This window comes from Muscardinus avellanarius (assembly GCF_963383645.1).
Source record: "Muscardinus avellanarius genome assembly, chromosome: 2".
NCBI lineage: Eukaryota > Metazoa > Chordata > Mammalia > Rodentia > Gliridae > Muscardinus > Muscardinus avellanarius.
In genome coordinates this window covers 54,911,593-54,929,628 of record NC_137787.1, presented here as the reverse complement: position 1 = coordinate 54,929,628, position 18,036 = coordinate 54,911,593, and the positions used below count along the sequence as shown (strand labels likewise).

At 36.3% G+C, this 18,036-nt stretch overlaps 1 protein-coding gene across 3 annotated transcripts in view; it reads right to left on the bottom strand.

Moving 5' to 3' along the window:
* Positions 1-18,036, bottom strand: part of CERKL (CERK like autophagy regulator) — a gene marked incomplete at both ends in the record, with an annotated part of 107,886 nt that overhangs the window by 61,577 nt on the left and 28,273 nt on the right. The gene's annotated exons all lie outside the window — the stretch shown is intronic.

Below are 18,036 nucleotides of genomic sequence, written 5' to 3'. Positions count from 1 at the left end.
CCTCAAAAGTCGAGCAATGAAACCACCATATGACCCAGCTATTCCTCTCCTTGGTATCTTATGCACACCCATGTTTGTAGCAGTACAACTTTTAATACTCAAGTATTGACCAATCTGGATGTCCATAAAAAAAGGCTAATGTATAAATACACAATGGAGTTCCACTCAGCCATAAAAAACGAAATTCAAAATTATATCATTTGTGAGAAAATGGATGGAACTAGAGAACATTATGCTAAGTGAAATCAACCAGTCTTAGAAAGTCAAGGGTTTTTTTTTTTTTTTTCTCTATGTGGAAGCCAGAGAGGAAATGGGAAGGAAAAGAAACCCCATGATAATAAGGAGTGAGACCAGTAAAATAGTGAAAGGGGGGCAGGAGGAAGAGGAAGAGAGGGGGGAAAGGAGGCTTGAGGAAGAAAACAGACCAAATAATATTATGCCCATAGATGAGAGTACTGCCAACACCTCCTTAGGGAGGAAGGGATGGAGGCAGGGTTAGGATGCAATCACAAAGAGAAGTGGGTGTATATGAATGTATCACTTTGAATTCAGCTACAATGTATAGTTATATTCATCAATAAAAATTTTAAAAACATGAAAAAATTATGCCAAGTGTGATGGTGCATGCCTGTAATTCCAGTATTTAGGAGGCTGAGGTAAGAGGATCGCAAGTTCTACACCAGCCTTAGCAATTTAGCGAGAGCCTCAGCCACTTAGACCCTGTTTCAAAATAAAAATAAGGCTAGAAATCTAGCTCAAAGGTAAAATGCCCCTGCGTTTAATCCCCAATACCAAAAAGGAATCTATTGTTTAAATATATAAATAATAGTTAAAACCCAGAAAAATATGTATCATTTGTAATTGTATGGCTTTTCCTTTACAGTAGTCCATGTACCACAGGGAGGGGGAAAAAAATTTGGTATGTTTTCCTAAGAATAAGGAAAAAAAGAGAATGAATAGGAGAGCATTCCTTCTACGCAAGGCCTACAACATTCATAATCTGAGAATATAATTTATAATTTGTGAAGATTCCAAGAATATAAATAAAACAACATTGTAGTGATAATACATTGACATCATGCAGTGGTTTCTTTGGTTCTAATAGTGACAGAGTACAGCAATGAAAAAAATAGAATTCCCTAAAAAGAAATGAGTTTAGGACAGACTGAAGGCAGTCTAAAGGAAGTGTACACCCCCAATAAAGTAACACATGTGCAAAAAAGCACATGTATGATTCTTGCCATTAAGACTATTATGAACTCCTGCCAATCTAGAGTGACCCCTTGAATCTTAACCATAATTATACCATGACAGTGGCATGGAATTTAACCAGTAGTTTTTTTGGGGGGAAGGGGACTTGAGATTGAATCTAGAGACTTTTTTATTTTGAAACAGGGTTTCTTGAAGTTGCTGAGAACCTCAATAAATTGCTGAGGCTGGCTTTGAACCTGCAATCCTCCTGTCTCGGCCTCCTTTAATACTAGGATTATAGATGTGAGCCATCATGCCCAGTTTACCAGTAACCTTTAAGCACAGTTCAGAAAATAATTGTGGGAAAGGAGCATTTCAACTAACTCAAAGTAAAAGTGCTTTATACTTTAAAAAAATTACTTTCAAAACTTCTGCTTCTGACCAACATGGAACAAGCATGATTGACTTTATTTTCCACCTGAAACTATAAAAGCACAGAAAGTTCAGGCAGAGTGAAATATGTCTTAATCCCAACTAGTCCGGAGGCTGAGACAGGATGATCACAAGTTCAAGGCCAGCCTGACACCTTGTCTCAAAAAAGGGGGTGGGGCCTCAGGATGTAGTTCAGTGGTAGTATGCTTACCTATCATGTGAGAGGCCTTAATTCAATCTCCAAGACTTCAAAGAGAAAACAAATTAACAAAACCACAAGAGATCTGAAATAGCAGTGGTCAAGGTAGTACAGTGTGGCCCCTAAAAGAGGACAAACAACAAATGAACCATATGATCACCCCAGCCTTCCCTTAAAGATGGTACTGTTCCAGGCCACAGGGCAGGTAGGGAAACTGTAGTGGTCTGAGTTGAATTTGGGGTCAAAGAAGTCCAAGATGACTAGGAAGGACTTGGGCTCACCAGGCAAATTACCGAAGAGGAGAAAGATACAGAGAGAATGAACGCATATTGGCAGAGGTCCCTCGGGTCTCCAGTTGAGTATTGGTTACTATATGTGCAAGCCTAGGGAAAAAGCTACTGTCAGGATTAACAGAGGCCTTCTCGGAGATCATACAAGTATCCCTACCAGCCAACATAGAAACCACTGAAATACACTGGAAATTGGGGATGGTATTGTCTTGTTTCTGAGTTGACTAAAGGCAGTCATGACTCCACCTCACAAACCTAAAAATCAATCCTCAAAAGGATTGCACTGTTTCCAGGTAACTTACAAAGTACAAGAATATTCCTAGAAATACAGCAGTATCCCGCAGTTCTACATGGTAACACTCCACACTAACTTCCTTTCAACCCCACATAAGAAGGTATGCAAAAAGGCTATAGATATATTTCTGAAAGTAGGAGAAAAATAAGGAATAAATATAGATGCAGAAATGACAGGAGTGCTAGAAATAACAGCAGAAAGCAGAGTCTTCCTCTTAGCTACTGCAGTCCCTGCAGCATGCACGATTCTAAACTCAGATTGCAGCGAGAACTTCAAGGAGCCTTAATAAGTTCCTTGTCTGTATTTCTGGCGGTTTTTGGCCTTTCCCAACTCTTCTGTAAACTGTAGCCCGATTGCTGATGAAGTATAGGTACCAAAAGTTTTAAAAATTAAAAAAAGGAAACAGTATGAAAGTGGGATGAGATGAACCTAAAAGTCCATTTACCAGTCCCATCACCCCTTAGAAGGCTCAGATTTCAGGTCTGGCTACATTCTGTTTTTTAATATGTATATTTTTATTGGTGCATTGTAGTCTCACATCATAATGTAATCCAGAGGGACAGGAACAAACAGGCACACAGCATTTGGTGAGCTTCTCGGTTCCCTCCCAAATCCCTACGTATGATATTGAGCTTGGCACTGGTATTCTCACATGTGTACACAGATAGTATCATGAAAGTGTTTCCTTCATTAATTTACCCTCCTCCCACCCCACTCTACCCCAGACCACCTCCCTCGCTCCACTGGGGTTTCTCCTCCATTTTCTAAAGTCCCTGTTGAATCCCAATTACTCTGCATTACTGTATTATCAACACACGCTACCCATTCAGCAGACTTTTTTGTGCAGCAAATAATTTTGTATATTTAAGAAAACAATCGTCACTATTACTAGAACTAATTACTACTTAAACAACGGAGTGAAAATATTTGAGCCCAAATCACTATACACCTTTATAAGCTGAGAGATTCACCCCACCTCTTTTCTATAAATACTAATCAATCTATGTTATTAAGACTGACATTTCTCTAGTACAGCAGTTCTCAAACTGTTTGCCACAAAGGCCCATTCCACTTGGTGATTGAAGGGTCGCAAATAACTTTGTTTAGGTTATGCATACCTTTATTTATTCTATTGTAAATTAAAACACTTTTTTGTGTGTGTGGGTCTGGGGGTGGAACCTAGTAGCATTCGACCTCTGAGCTACACTCCCTGCCCTACTTTTTATTCTTTTATTTTGAAACGGTCTCACTAAGTTATGGAGCGCCTCACTATGTAGCTGAGGCTGTCCGTGAACCGTGATCCTCCAGTCTCAGCCTCCTGAATGCTGGGATTACAAGTGTGTGCCACCATGCCAGACAAACTAACACTTTTTAATATACAAGAATACAAAGCATATATTCCTATAAGACAAGGATGCCACAGGTATGCTATAGTTGCTGCAAAACTCCACTGTATCCTTGGGAAAAAATGAGAGTGAAATAGCAAATATATTCTTAGTAATATTAGGAAAACTAGCCAGGCATGTTGGCTCACATCTGTAATCCCAGCCCTTGAGAGGCTGAGACAAGAGGATTGCAGGTTCAAAGACAGAGTGCGGCAATTTAGTGAGACTGTTTCAATATAAAACATAAAATAGGCCTGGGGATAAAGCTCAGAGGTAGAATGTCCCTGCGGGGTTCAATCCTCAGTACCCCAAAAAACTTTAGGAAAATAGTTTTGACCTAACACTGTAAAAAGCTCCTTGGATCACAATTTGAAAATACTGAGTTAGCATATTTTAGATTGTTACCTCTGAGCAAATGATGAACCTATGTCCTTCTGCAGACTTAATATTCCAATTATCTAAATTTTTTTCCATTTTAATATGCAGTATTACCAATTGACCATTAAGGTAATACTCCACTCACAACAACTTAGCTATAGAGAGATTTCTGGCTCCACTTTGGCTCCTTTGCTGTAACTTATGGTTGTCATTGAAAATAAATTTTTGGTAATAGCATTGTGTTTCAAGCTGAAACTCAAGGAAATCAGTCCTTTTAGGAAAAAATATATTAGGAACTAGTATATTCTAGTCTTAGTATTTTTAGAAAAGAATATACTAGAAACTAAAAGCTGAGTAGTATGGCATTATTTTAATGGAGAACAAACTCATTCACAGTAAATCAGGAATACATTCGTATCTGGTCAGCTTATACTGTCTTTCTACTCTCAAACATGAAAGGAAGCAGCCTTATTATTCTTCTTGGAAAATCCATACCTTGTGCTGTATAATGGACTATGTGGTAAACAGAGTCCTTTGAAGCTAGAGAAAACTTGTCTTCCACATGGGGGAGATGCTGGGTGCTGGGCTTCACATAGCTAAGTGCATTCAGGTAAGTTGTATCACATTCCCACCTAAGGAAACTTACAGGTGTGTGTGTGTGTGTGTGTGTGTGTGTGTGTGTGTGTGTGTGTTGGTGGTGGTGGTGGTAGAAAAGTCAAACAATTAGTAGTCATTTTTTCATTTATTCTTTTCATTTGTGTTTCTTATGAGTTGCCTCTACATATGTTTTCCTCTATTTCAATTTGGTTACTTGTCTATTTTGTGGTAATTTGCACGAGCCCATCTAATCATCTTGAAATTAGACTTTAGTATCTGTTGTATTGATAACAACTCCTAAACAAATCTTCTAATATTGACAAAACTTTGTATCACACATAAATTTGGTTTTATATGGTCAAGCATACTACAAAATAAGAGCATAGTGGTAGGATGATGAGAAAAAAGAAAAAACAAGCATTCATAGAGAAAAAATAGGAAGGGGTGCGATAAACTCTTCACTTATCACTCCAAGTCCTGTTCCAGTGTCTGAATTCTTTCATCTGCATGTGCTATATTTTGGTTAACAAAATTTTAGTAAGAGTTCCAATTAAAACCTCTTATAGAATGCAAATTGAAGGACAGTCACCAACCAGCATGGTACTTATTAGTGAAAACCAGAAGAATTTTCAAAAACAAGAAAACAAATACCTATTATCACTCCCACCATTACCAATTATTTTAGACATTCTGGCCAACACAGAAAAAATAAAAGCCAGTAATTGGAGGTAGAAGGAAAAGAGAGCCAAATCTGTAATTATAGATAATAATCACAATAAGTTTGTAAAAACCTAAAAAGAATAAACTTACTCATTAGACCTAATAAAAATATGCTGTAAGAAGGCTAGTTACAAATACATCTATAGAACAGAAGACATAATAGACATAGGGAAATTCGATATCAGCTATTATACTTGGGAATAAATTAACAAAATGACACTGGAATGGAACAGGAAAAAAAAGCCATCTAAAACTTAGAACAATATTGAATAGATGAAGATGTGCTAAGGTCCAAGGTTACATATTTTATATGTCAGCAATCTCATTAACAACTATTTATAATATAACTTCAATCAAAATCTTAATGGTAATTTCTTTGATGTAAGGAAGAGCAAGAAATCTAATCATATGTTCTCTCAGAGTAAATGCATCACATTAACTAAGAAAATGTCTTAAAAGGAATGAGGGGAAGTACATGCTTTCTCAGAAATATTTTGTAGTTATAATAATTAAAGCATCTTTAAATGAGAGATGGATGGCTCCCAGAAACATTTATACACATTTAAAATTTTACTAAGGGTAGAGTATCAGCTCAGTGGGAAACAGTGAAAAGCGATTTAAGTTTTGAAACAAAAAAATGTAGACCCCTCATAGTATATGCCAATATTTCTAAATTAGAAGTTTATGTAGTCATAAGTTAGAAAAGCCCTAAGCACAACTGTAAAGGCAGACATGCAGAGATCAAGATACTTAACATAAAAATCATCCAGTGCCTTTAAATTCCTAAAGATTGATAAAGAGGAGTCCTACACAAAAGCTAAATGGAAATATTTGCAACACATGACAGTTATATAATCTATTCAATCAAGAAAAGAAACGCTTTAATGGAAACATACATAAAAGATCCAAGCAGGCATTTCAGAAAGGAAGAAATGCAAATTGACCAATGGAAATATTAAAAAGTTCAAACTAATTAGTAATCAAAGAAATGCAAATTAAAACAACAAGATACCACTTTTTGCCTTTTAGATTGGCATGAGATCAAAAATAAGGCTGAATGATGGTACAGCTAACGGGAAGTAGGCCCAGTGCTGGTGGGAATGAAAACTGGTAACTGCTGGAGAACACATTGGGGATATGTATCAAAAGATTTCAAAATGTTAATTGCAGCAACATTTATGGCAGCAAAAATATTTGAAGTAATATTCATGTTCTTCACTAAGAAAATGGCTGAATAAATTATGGTTGTTTTCTGTAACTCATAAAGGAGGGAGTGTGTAATCTCTGTGTTCCAGTCTGGGAAGATCTTCATACAAAAAAAAAAAAAGTCAAAAGAAAGCAAATTAAAGAAGTCTGAGAAACTTTATTCCACTCTTAATAAAAGGAGATTAAAAACCCAAGTAAAATACCCACACATGAAGAAATACATAAGGTAGGTAAAAGAAGGCTAAGTTTTTCTTATGAACCTCCACAGTGTTTCTTTTTTTCTTTTCTTTTCTTTTTCTTTTTTTTTTTTTTGGTGGTAGTGATATGGAGGATTCAGTCCTTCAGCATCTTACTTCCAAGCTACACCTCCAGATCTCTTTTCTGTTTGTTTGTTTGGACATAGGGTCTCACTAGGCTGCTGAGAGGCTATGTTGCTAAGGCTGGTCTTGAATCTGCGATCATCCTGTCTCAACCTCCAAGAACTGGTATTAGAGGCAGGTGCCACCACACCTGGTTAGCATTACAAACTTTTTAATATAGAAAAGAAAAAAAAATGCTTTAAAATTTGCTTGGTTTTGATCCAGAATTTACTTCCAGATATTTGCCCTAAGGGAATGTGTGACACATACAAGTTTATACATTCTTTTTTTTCCTTTTACTGAACATCATATAAAGTATGTTCTTACTTTGCATCTGGTTTGTTTCACTATTTTAAGGCTTTTAGATTTACTCATATTATTTAACATTTAATTGGATTAATGGGAACAAAAGACTACCCATCTTAAGATTAATAAGAATTGTATTATTAAAAATATTGAATGCTCCTCCTTCAAGGATTTAATGGTTTCACCTTCAACAATTTCCAATCTTTAAAAAGTGTGTGTGTGTGTGTGTGTGTGTGTGTGTGTGTGTGTGTGTGTGTGTGTGTGTATACTGGTGATTGAATAAAGGTGAATTATACTCCCAGCCATATAATATGGAACAGGGTCTCACTAAGTTGCTGAGGCTAGTCTCAAACCTTTGATAACTTCTGCCTCAGTCTTCCAAATACCGAGATTATAAGCATGCACCACCACCAAGAATACGTTTTATCATAACTTTTTTTCATAATTTTGATATACTAATATATGACTGGCAAAGAAAAATCGCATATATATTTATGGTATACAGTTTGATGCTGTGATACATGTATACACTATGAAAGGAGTACATTGAGCTAATAAAGCATGTTCATCACCACAAACACTTGAGATGTCTAAGAAATATTTGAGTATATAAAATGATAGTCACCATGCTATACAACACAGAACTCACTCATCCCAAATCAAACTTGTGAAACATTTACCCACTATCTCCCCACTGCCTCTGCTTCTCTTAGGCCCTGGAAACTGCCATCCTAACGTTCATTCTATGACTTAAAGATTCCACATATAAGTGAAATAATGTGTTTAAAGCTAGTCAAACTGAAAACAGAAGGTCATTCATGGTTTAGGAAAACAAGGTGGTAAATGTATAAATTAACTGAGTAGTATTTGATCAGAAACTGAAGTAGCCTCAGGATATGGTAGGTTAGACTGTAGCAAACTGGAGCAGCCAGACATGAAGATGCTGAAACCCAGTGACACTGAGTGGTACCTCCCGCCTTCCCTGCTCAGGCTTCCGATGCCTTCCCTTGAATTTGCTCATATTAAAATGTGTGCTTTCCATAGGAATGGCCCTTTTTTCAATGTGACAGGAAGAAATGATGAGGGAAAACTACAAATTGAGAATATTTCATTTCTATTTGAAATTTTTGAAAGTACAATTGATTTGAGAATTAGATTTTACAGATGCCTAACAGACAAATGCTCTTCAATACTATTTTTCTCAGCAGATTTATCAGGTACAGATATGCTGCATGTAATTCCAGAATTAGGAGGCTAAGACAGGAGGATCATAGATTAGAAAACAAACTCAGCAATGTGGTAAGGATCTTCACAACCTAGAGAGTTTATATTTAAAATAATAATATACATAGCTGGGCATGGTGGTTCAAGCTTGTAATCCCTGGGCTTGGGAGGCGGAGACAGGAGGATCAAGCAGGTTTGAAGCCAGCCTCCCTGGCTTAAGAGACCCTGTTTTCAAATAAAATATAAAAAAGGTCTGGGAGTATAACCCAGAGGTAGAACTGTTCCATCCCCAGTACCACCAAAATAATAATAATAATAATAATAATAATAATAATAATAATGATGATGATGATGATGATGATGATGATGATGATGATGGCTGGAGACGAAACTCTGAGGAGATAGAATGTTTTTCAGTTCAATCTTCAATACCACATACACATACATGATTCAGCCTCCTTTTACCTTCCAAAAGAATTTTGTAAAACACTTCTTATAAACTATTTACAAATATAGTTGAAAATGGTAGGTCTTATATTTCTGCTTAAATTTTCTTCCACTGAATAACCACACTGCCACAAACAAATGTTTACATAATTGTAGACAAAAGCTACATTTCTGTGAACAGTTTAACACATGTAGACTTTATATTAAGAGACAAGTTTAGCTGTATGTGGCGACTCATGCCTGTAATCCAGTACTTGGAAGGCTGAGACAGGAGGATCACAGGTCTGAGGCCAGCCTCAGCAACTAAGCAGAATATTCAGCTACTTAGTGAGAACCTGTTTCAAAATAAAAAATAAAAGGGGTTCGAGTTGTAGTTTGGAGGAAGAATGTCACTGGGTTCAAGCCCCAGTACCACAGGAAAAAAAAAAAAAAAAGAACAAAAGAAATTGAAAGACAAAATAAGCTGGGCACAGTAGCTCAACCTATAACCCTGGTACTTGGAAGACTAAGGCAGGAGGGTTGCAGATTCTAGGCCAGCCTCCGAACACTGCAAAATCCTGGTTCAAAATAAATAAAATAGAGCCGGGCGTGGTGGTGCACACTTGTAATCCCAGCATTTGGGAGGCTGAGACAGGAAGATTGTGGTTCGAGGACAGGCTCACCTACTTAGTGAGGCCCTTTGCAACTCAGTGAGACCCTGTTTCAAAATAAAGAATAAAAAAATAGGGCTGGAGGTCTAGCTTGGAGGTAGAATTCCCCTGGGTTCCATCCCCAGTACTGCAATAAATAATAAATAAATAAATAAATACATAAATACATAAATAAATAAATAAATGTAGGAGTATAGCTCAGAGGGCAAACAACCCTGGATTCAAACTCCAGTGCTCCCCTACCTACCTACTTACACACACACACACACACACACACACACACACACACACACACAGAGTTCAAAAATCACAATTACTTTGGGACATGTGTTTTAAATATAACTTTAATGTTAAAGCTCTACCCTCCTTCATTGACAAAAATGAAGAAATGTATTCATAAATTGATATTTGATATCAATAGATAAAATGTGGAGGGTATCTATAGATACTCATTTTCAGATTATGAAAATTAAATCCTTACAAATGACCAGCAACTTTGCTTGGTGGCATGTGGCTTATTATTTGAAATCTATTGGTTCATTAGTATCATATTGGTTATAACTAGTTGTTTCAGAACATTAACTGTCTTCTCACGTTACTTCCAAAGATACTGGGGACCATCTGTTCTTGTGAGGGATTTAAGTATACATCTATTGGATATCATGCTATTTATTTAATTCAGTACCCGCTTCCTATTGTTGTATTTTCTTAGGGGGAAAAGTCAATTTAATTACAGGGAATAAAGATAACCTCTCCTGGCAGGTTACCTCGTCACCATGAGAGCAAAGCAGGACCTGCTCAAAGTAGGTTACAGCGGCTAACAAGAAGAGCACAACCAACAACACTTAAGAATATTTAGCAAAGGTTTAACAAAAATAGAACAGTGAACGGCACTTTTAAAAATATGACTGTAAGCCTAGGGCTTGTCTAAATCAATCTTGGCACATCTGTCTGATGCAGACCGTAAACAGGATTAGAGCTGGATTTATCTGCTTGGTGCTAATTGTGCTCACAGTTTCTGCACATGTCCACTTTTTAAAATATTGCCTGAAAAACAGGACTGCCTGAGAGATGGCTCCCACAACATCGTGTATAAACACACGTATGGTATATTAGATGGTTAAGCAATGTGATGTCTAACAATTTTTTTTTGGCTCTCCAGAATTACTTATCTAATCCCCTAATTAAAAATACAAAATTCTGTTTGAATACACCACATACTGAGATAAATCTGTGAAGCAAGGGACCAATAAATTTGAATACACTTTAATTGTAAGAAGAAAACACAATTTAATTGTTAATAATCAGGTTAAACTGGGGTTTAAACAAATAGGACTGCTTCTGTAGTTTGCTGAAAATCCATCACAATGTATTACTAGCCTCAAGAATCATGACATAACATTTGTTAGCAGAATAGCTCAAGTGCCCAAATGTGTATGCATATCAAGAATGACAATTAAGAGTATTTTTATCTAGCAGAAGAATTAAGGAAATTTCATATTATCATTTTAGAGAAAAGCAAAATTGTCAATCTAATAATGAAAGTCATATTTTACCAGATCAAATTTAAAATTAATGTTGAATCTCTACCTGTAATGTTTTCACATTTAATTATTTTTATGATAAGTAAAACAGCTCAAGCACTCTTTTAAAGAATTTAAGTACCAGAAGATAGGCAGATATTTCTATACAAAATCCAAAATGAATTGATGAAACGGTCAAGAAAATTTAAATATTATTTGGATTTTAAAATATAATTAAGTGCAAATTCAATGCCTATAATATAAAAAGCTATATTAAAATTACTGTCTATTTGATTCTAAATATCACATACAGAATTGGCATTTTAGAACAAGATAGGTAAAAAATTTAGCTACTTGATTTTCAATCATAAAAAAATCTTTGGTTCTAAAGTTTTTTCTTCAGTTCAATCTCTGCTAGTTCTGAGAAATCAAAATTTCCCCTATAACTAATAAAAGGTTTGTCTAACGCCGGGCGTGGTGGCACATGCTTGTAATCCCCGCGCTTGGGAGGCGGAGACAGGAGGATCGCGTTGGTTTAGAGCCAGCCTTGCTGGCTTAAGAGACTGTTTCCACATAAAAATGTTAAAAAATAGGTCTGGGAGTGTAGCCCGTGGGAGTGTATACCGGAGGTAGAAGGGCTTCCAGGAACCCCAGTACCACCAAAAAAAAAAAAAAAAAAAAAGGTTTGTCTATACCTGTACTATACCTGTAGTACTGTTTTATAATACTTGGGAGAAATCGGCATATTTAATCATTGAAACACTTAAGGTAAACTAAAACTGCCTCATCAGTAGTTCTCACAAGGCACACAGCGTCAAGATGAATTCCATACACTAAAGATGCTATTTGCCTTCTCTGCCATGCCGACATTTGTACTGAGGCGCAGCATAAATGTGAACAAATGCTCTGGGTAAGCATGAATAAAGGCGTTGACTCCAAATTTTACTAACAGTCACTACATTCTTTGCTTCCTCAAACTCAGAAAAAAAGAAGTTACTTCCACTAGATTTTCTTTGATAAAACAGTAATGTTCTTATTTGAAAAAATCTCTACTTTTGTCTTGTTTCATTTTACTATTGATGACAAGGGAAATGCGTGGAAAGCATTTCTGCCATAAATGGAAGTGATAGCATTCTCCAGAACCCCGAGCGCGTACAGGTGCGCTCACGCACACACACACACACACACACACACACACACACACACACACACACACACACGTCTTCTTATACTCCTTTGAAACTACAAAAAAAAACTTGTCAAATAACATTTATTTTTAATTGGGGTGGGTGGGTAGGTGTATGTGTGAGTGTGGTATTGGGGATTTGAACTCAGGGCCCACCAGCCATTTTTTTTTTAAATTTAGAAACAATGTCTCATGACCTCAAATCTGTGATCCTATCTCAATCTCCCAAATACAGGTATTACAAGAGAGTGTCACCAAGCCCAGAGGAAAAAATACTACTAAAGTTATTTTCTAATTACATATCTGTGTCAAACTAGGCTTTTGTTATTTTGATCAAAATATTTATAAAAGCTGAATCAAGAGTTGAAGTTATCTGTCTTCTATTAAGCCAGATATTAAAGATATTTTCAATAACTTAAAATAGTGAGAAGAATACCATTCCTTTATTTTTTAAAGTTATTTAAATAAAAATGTTATTTATTAACATAACATGCAATGGATCACTATTATTTATTTAGTAATTATGGTATCAAATTAAGGGCCTTGCTCATGTTAGGTAAGAGGTCTACCATTGAGCCATATCCCCAGTCCTTTAATATTTTAAAATCTGTACTTTCTAACATAATAAACTCAATGGGCATAACATATGTAAGTGAAAGCTTTTAGTAGTTTTTAATAATTTTAGAGTTTAAAGGGATCCCAAGACTGAAAATTGGTATAAAGTGTTATAAAGACAAGCATTACCTTAAGATACTACAGCCTAAGATGGCATAAATTTATCTTCTGTCATAACTGCAAAGTATTATTCCATTTCAATCTACATAGCAAGTCCCTAATTTATTGAAAAGAATAATCCAAAAATTGTATTCTATAGCATGATTTATTTCATCATGCAATGTGATTGGGTTTTATCATCTTTAAGAAGGGAACAAATATGCTACTTGTGTGGAGACCACTTATTGCTTGACTTTACTTCCAACTTACATGTTTCCTCACACCTGCTCTTTTATACATCCACTTCCATCTTGATCCCTTAATAAAAATGTTTGTCAATGGAAGGGTGAGGGCCTCTCAGAATGGCAGCAACAGAAGATATGACTAAAGGTTTCATTCTAACCTTAAAACCTGGTCATTTCTTTGGTGCCATCAGTTTGTATATCCGGTTCGTTTGTATTACACCAGATAATCATTCTTCATGAGCCTCAGAAGTATGGTAATTGGTCTCCCATCTCCAGTTTCTCAGCAATTCACTCTAACAATATCTTCATCATTATCCTCAGCTCTAATCTCTGTATCCTAGCACCTAGCTCAAGGCTTCCAACACAGGCTAGGCTTTTAATAAAAGTTTGATAGTAAATACAATCAGTAACAATCAGATGATATCTTAATCACACTGTGTGCATTTCTACCTCTGAACCTTTGCTCCTTTGTTTCCCAGCAAATGGAAAGCCTTCTTGACTCCAGTCTTTTCAAACATTAACCAAATGTCAAAGCACATTAAGCCATTCTTCCAAGAAACATCCTTCATTTTGAGTCCTGGTAGTACTCCGTTGACTTTACAGCCACACATTAACAGAAGGTGAGGGCAACAGGTCTTTGAAGACACACACACACACACACTCCCTAATTAAATGGTGGTTTAAAATCAGAGGCAGAACCGGGTGTGGTGGCATATACTAAATATTCTAGTACTTGGGAGGCTGAGGCAAGAGGATCGTAGGTTCAAGCCCAGCCTCACCAACTTAGGAAGAACTTGTTTCAAAATTTAAAAAAAAATTAAAACAGAGCTGAGAGTTTATTGGAGGTAGAATGTCTGTGGGTTCAATCTTCAGGACCAAAAAAAAAAAAGCAGTTTCAGAGGAATTAAAGAATTAGACTAGCAATTCAAGGTAAACCCAAGATTTGCTTTTACCTTTAACATATTTGAATGCCTACTATTCCACACACTTCTTTATATTAAAATGCTAATATTATTGTAACCAAACCTCTATTGGTAACTGTCTGTGGGGAAACAATAAAGAGTTCTTAATGTTTTAGTGGCCTGGAACTTGATAGACTGATTCGAGCTACAATGATAGCTTCTGCTGTTGGGAGCTGAGCACGTGTCTGGCTTGGTACAGGCCCTTAGTCTCAGTCCCAGCCAACTCCTGACATCTTTTCTCTTGAGGACCTCGGGACAGCCACACTTCCTTTGCTTTCCCTGGGCCATCACGGTCAGCCACTGCAGTACCTCCACAGGTCAGATAACCACAACTTCATAGTAGTCACAGTGAGAATACCGGGAAGCTCTCTAGATAACCCAGGGGGCTTTACTACTTAGAGACACTGCAAGGTCAGTTTTATACCATTTCCATTCAGTTATCCCCACAAGACTCTCATCTGATCCTAAGACAGAGTATTAAGAGTCAAGGAAGCCGGGCGTGGTGCCGCACGCTTGTAATCCCGGCACTTGGGAGGCGGAGACAGGAGGATCGCAGGTTCAAAAGTCAGCTGCGCTGGCTTAAGAGACCCTGTTTCCAAATAAAAATATTTTTAAAAATGGGTCTAAGAGTGTAGCCTGGGGTTAGTAAGGTTTCCAGGAACCCCAGTACCACAAAAAAAAAAAAAAAACAAAAAAAACAAAAAACAGTCAAGGAGATCTGACCTGGAGGGAATGGAGCCATTACCAGAGATATTAAAGAAGGAGCAACTTATTCCTTGATGAGGACTGATTCTAGTACCAGAAAGTAGCCCATCCAAGGAGCCCAAACAGCTAGGAACAGAATGCCAGAGCCCCGAACATTCAGAAAGGGGGAAAGATTTACCTCATCAGCCTCCAGGGCACCCAACCTTATTAATCTACCTTCCTGGGGCCAGGACAGACCAAGTGTCGACAAGAGAACATGGTGGGTGAGGAGAAAGAGTAATAGCCAGAAGCCACATATACCAAACATCCAAACGTGAACTTCAAACAAATACTCATAATTCAAGATGTTAAAAAGAATTTGTAAACTCCTATTCATTTGATGAGTATTTTCATGCCTAGACTTACTGGGGACAAAGGCAAAAGGATAAGCCATTTTAATGTAGCTTATCATGGTTTTATTTAAAAATCCAACTTAATATTCAAGACAAAGTTCATGTTTATTTTTAATATGGGAGGCACACAGGTGATAGGAGCCTCTATTTCATTTCCACTACTAATAGCAAGTCACTGACAAATGGGTTTGGCTTGGAGTTTTTGACACTGGAAAAAGCTAAGTATATGCAATAAGAATGATCCACTAGGAAAAAAAATTACAAGGAAATTGCCTATAAATTATAATCAAATTTTCTAACTCTTTACATCATTTAAAGTTAGGCTTAAGCAAAAGGGGGAGCAAAAAATCCTTAATAAAGTAGTAATGTTGTCTCATTAAAATATCTTAACACAAACTTCATTAATTATTCCAGTCAGTTGATACAATTTAGGCTCCTAGCCACACAAAATATGTTCCTAGCTGCATATTTGAAATGAAATGAAGTTTTACAAAGCCTTTTGGAGTAGACATTAGAGGGAAAATTTTCTTTTCTCCCTTGAAAATGACTTAAGTTGACCTAAAGAGTCTGATATTAAAATCAGACTCTTTAAATAGTTAAAATAAGTTGAATGTTTGCAGTTGGGTATCCAACTCATGTGGCAGATACACAAGTTTGTGCCCAATCAAAATGGTTTTAAAATAGCTGCTGCTTCATACCTTTCATCATATTTCTACTACACAGTCCTATAGAAGAACAAAATTAAAGATGAAGGTAAGAAAGTGTTACCTGATAATGAGAAAATTTTAGGGAAAACATGAACATTAAGCATAAAAAAGCATTGTATATATTTAGCCATACTATGTAGCATGTAATCAACACAAAACAGCTTACAGGATTACTGCAAGCCATCTTCTGTGCTGTGATAGGACTGTCAAGTTTTTTTTTAGAAAGATAAATTTGATATCAATACGATGTGACACAACTGCATCAAACCTTAATTTCACTCACAGTAAGAAGTCACAGGATTAAATAACACTGTGCAGTCTTTTAGAAAAGTTTATTGCTTCCAGATGGATTCAAGTTTCCTTTCAGCCCTGATTACATCTAATATGCACAGGGTGCCAACATTATAAAGGACAGAGACAAAAATATCATTTGTATAGATAGCAAGTGGCAGGGTGGAGCAACTTTGGTTTCTAAATAGGTTCCACTAAGCAGGTCTCGATTCTAAGAAATTTTAATTTAAAAGATTAATTTTAAAAAACAGAATACCATGCAAATGACTCAAATAATGGCTTCTCTACAGAAAAACACAAATCTACACTAAAGTAGCCATAAAATGACTCCTCGCTCAAGCCGCATGCTCTTTGCCCCCATGTGGGGTTGTGCCATGTGTCACACCGCATGGGGCTTGCTACCAAGATGCCCACCTGTGCCTCTGTGGCTGAAGAGCCTTCTATTTGGATGTCACTAATAGGAGCACCGTTGATACAAGCCACTGCAGTCAGAAATAAAGACCTTCAGACACATTGATTCCTTAAAGGCACAGTTGCTCACTTTAAAACTGCAAATGACCACTTGAATTTAAAATTCAGTTGCATTTTTATGTGATGAACCACCATAATAAAATACCTTTTATAAACCCCACAATACAAAGTATTCCCATAATGTGAGCTAAAAAAGAAAACCACATTTGCTCTATCTAGTCTTTGTTAAAAAGAAATCATTATTGAAGAAGGATTTCAGCTAGCAGATCAGGTGCCAACTTTTGACGGTACAGTAAATTTTATTTTTTTCATTTTCAAAGTATTCTCTTGAAAAAATCATATGAGATAAATTTGATTAAATACAAATGGTAGACAATTATGTATTTTTAAAACCAATTAGCAATTTAAATACAACTATGATCCCAAAGCTCTAAAACAGAGAAAAATGATTAATTTCTGGAGGTACAAAAATTCTTCCTTGCTGTGGAACCACTTAAGAAAGTGTGACAGCAAAACTCCTACTCAACCTGCTTTCTCCTGTGAATTCTCAACCAAGACAGATATCATCATGGTATTTCATTACTTATGTTTTCTTTAGAGAAGTAAGTTGCTTTATGTAAAGGATATAAATTAATGTTAAAATTTCAGGTGAGCTTTGCAAAAACATTTTATTCTTCTTTATTTTTAGTTAATTCTGTAAGAGACACTTAGAATAGATACAAGCATTAAAATTTTAACTTTAGCTGGGATTGTTGGTGCATGCCTGTAATCCCAGTTCTTGAGAGGCTGAAACAGGAGGATAGTAAACTGAAGGTCAGGCTCAGCAACCTAAGTGAGACCTTGTTTCAAAGTAAAAAATAAAATTAATTAGGGGGTATCTGAGAAGTTGACTGCCCCTGAGTTCAATCCCGTATCAAAAAATAATTTTTAGAAAAATTCAAGTATCTTAAATTGTAGCAATAACTTCAATTAACCTGTTTGAAAATGCATAAAGACATGGTGATCAGAAAAAGATCAAATAACACTAAAATGAGACTTAAAGTCGCATGTCAAATCAATAACAGATCAATAAAGTGAAGTCCAGCTGGTTAGACTACTGGGCTCTCAGGGAGATAATGGATGAGTCATCTCCTGACACAGAGCCCATTAAGTATTTCGGAT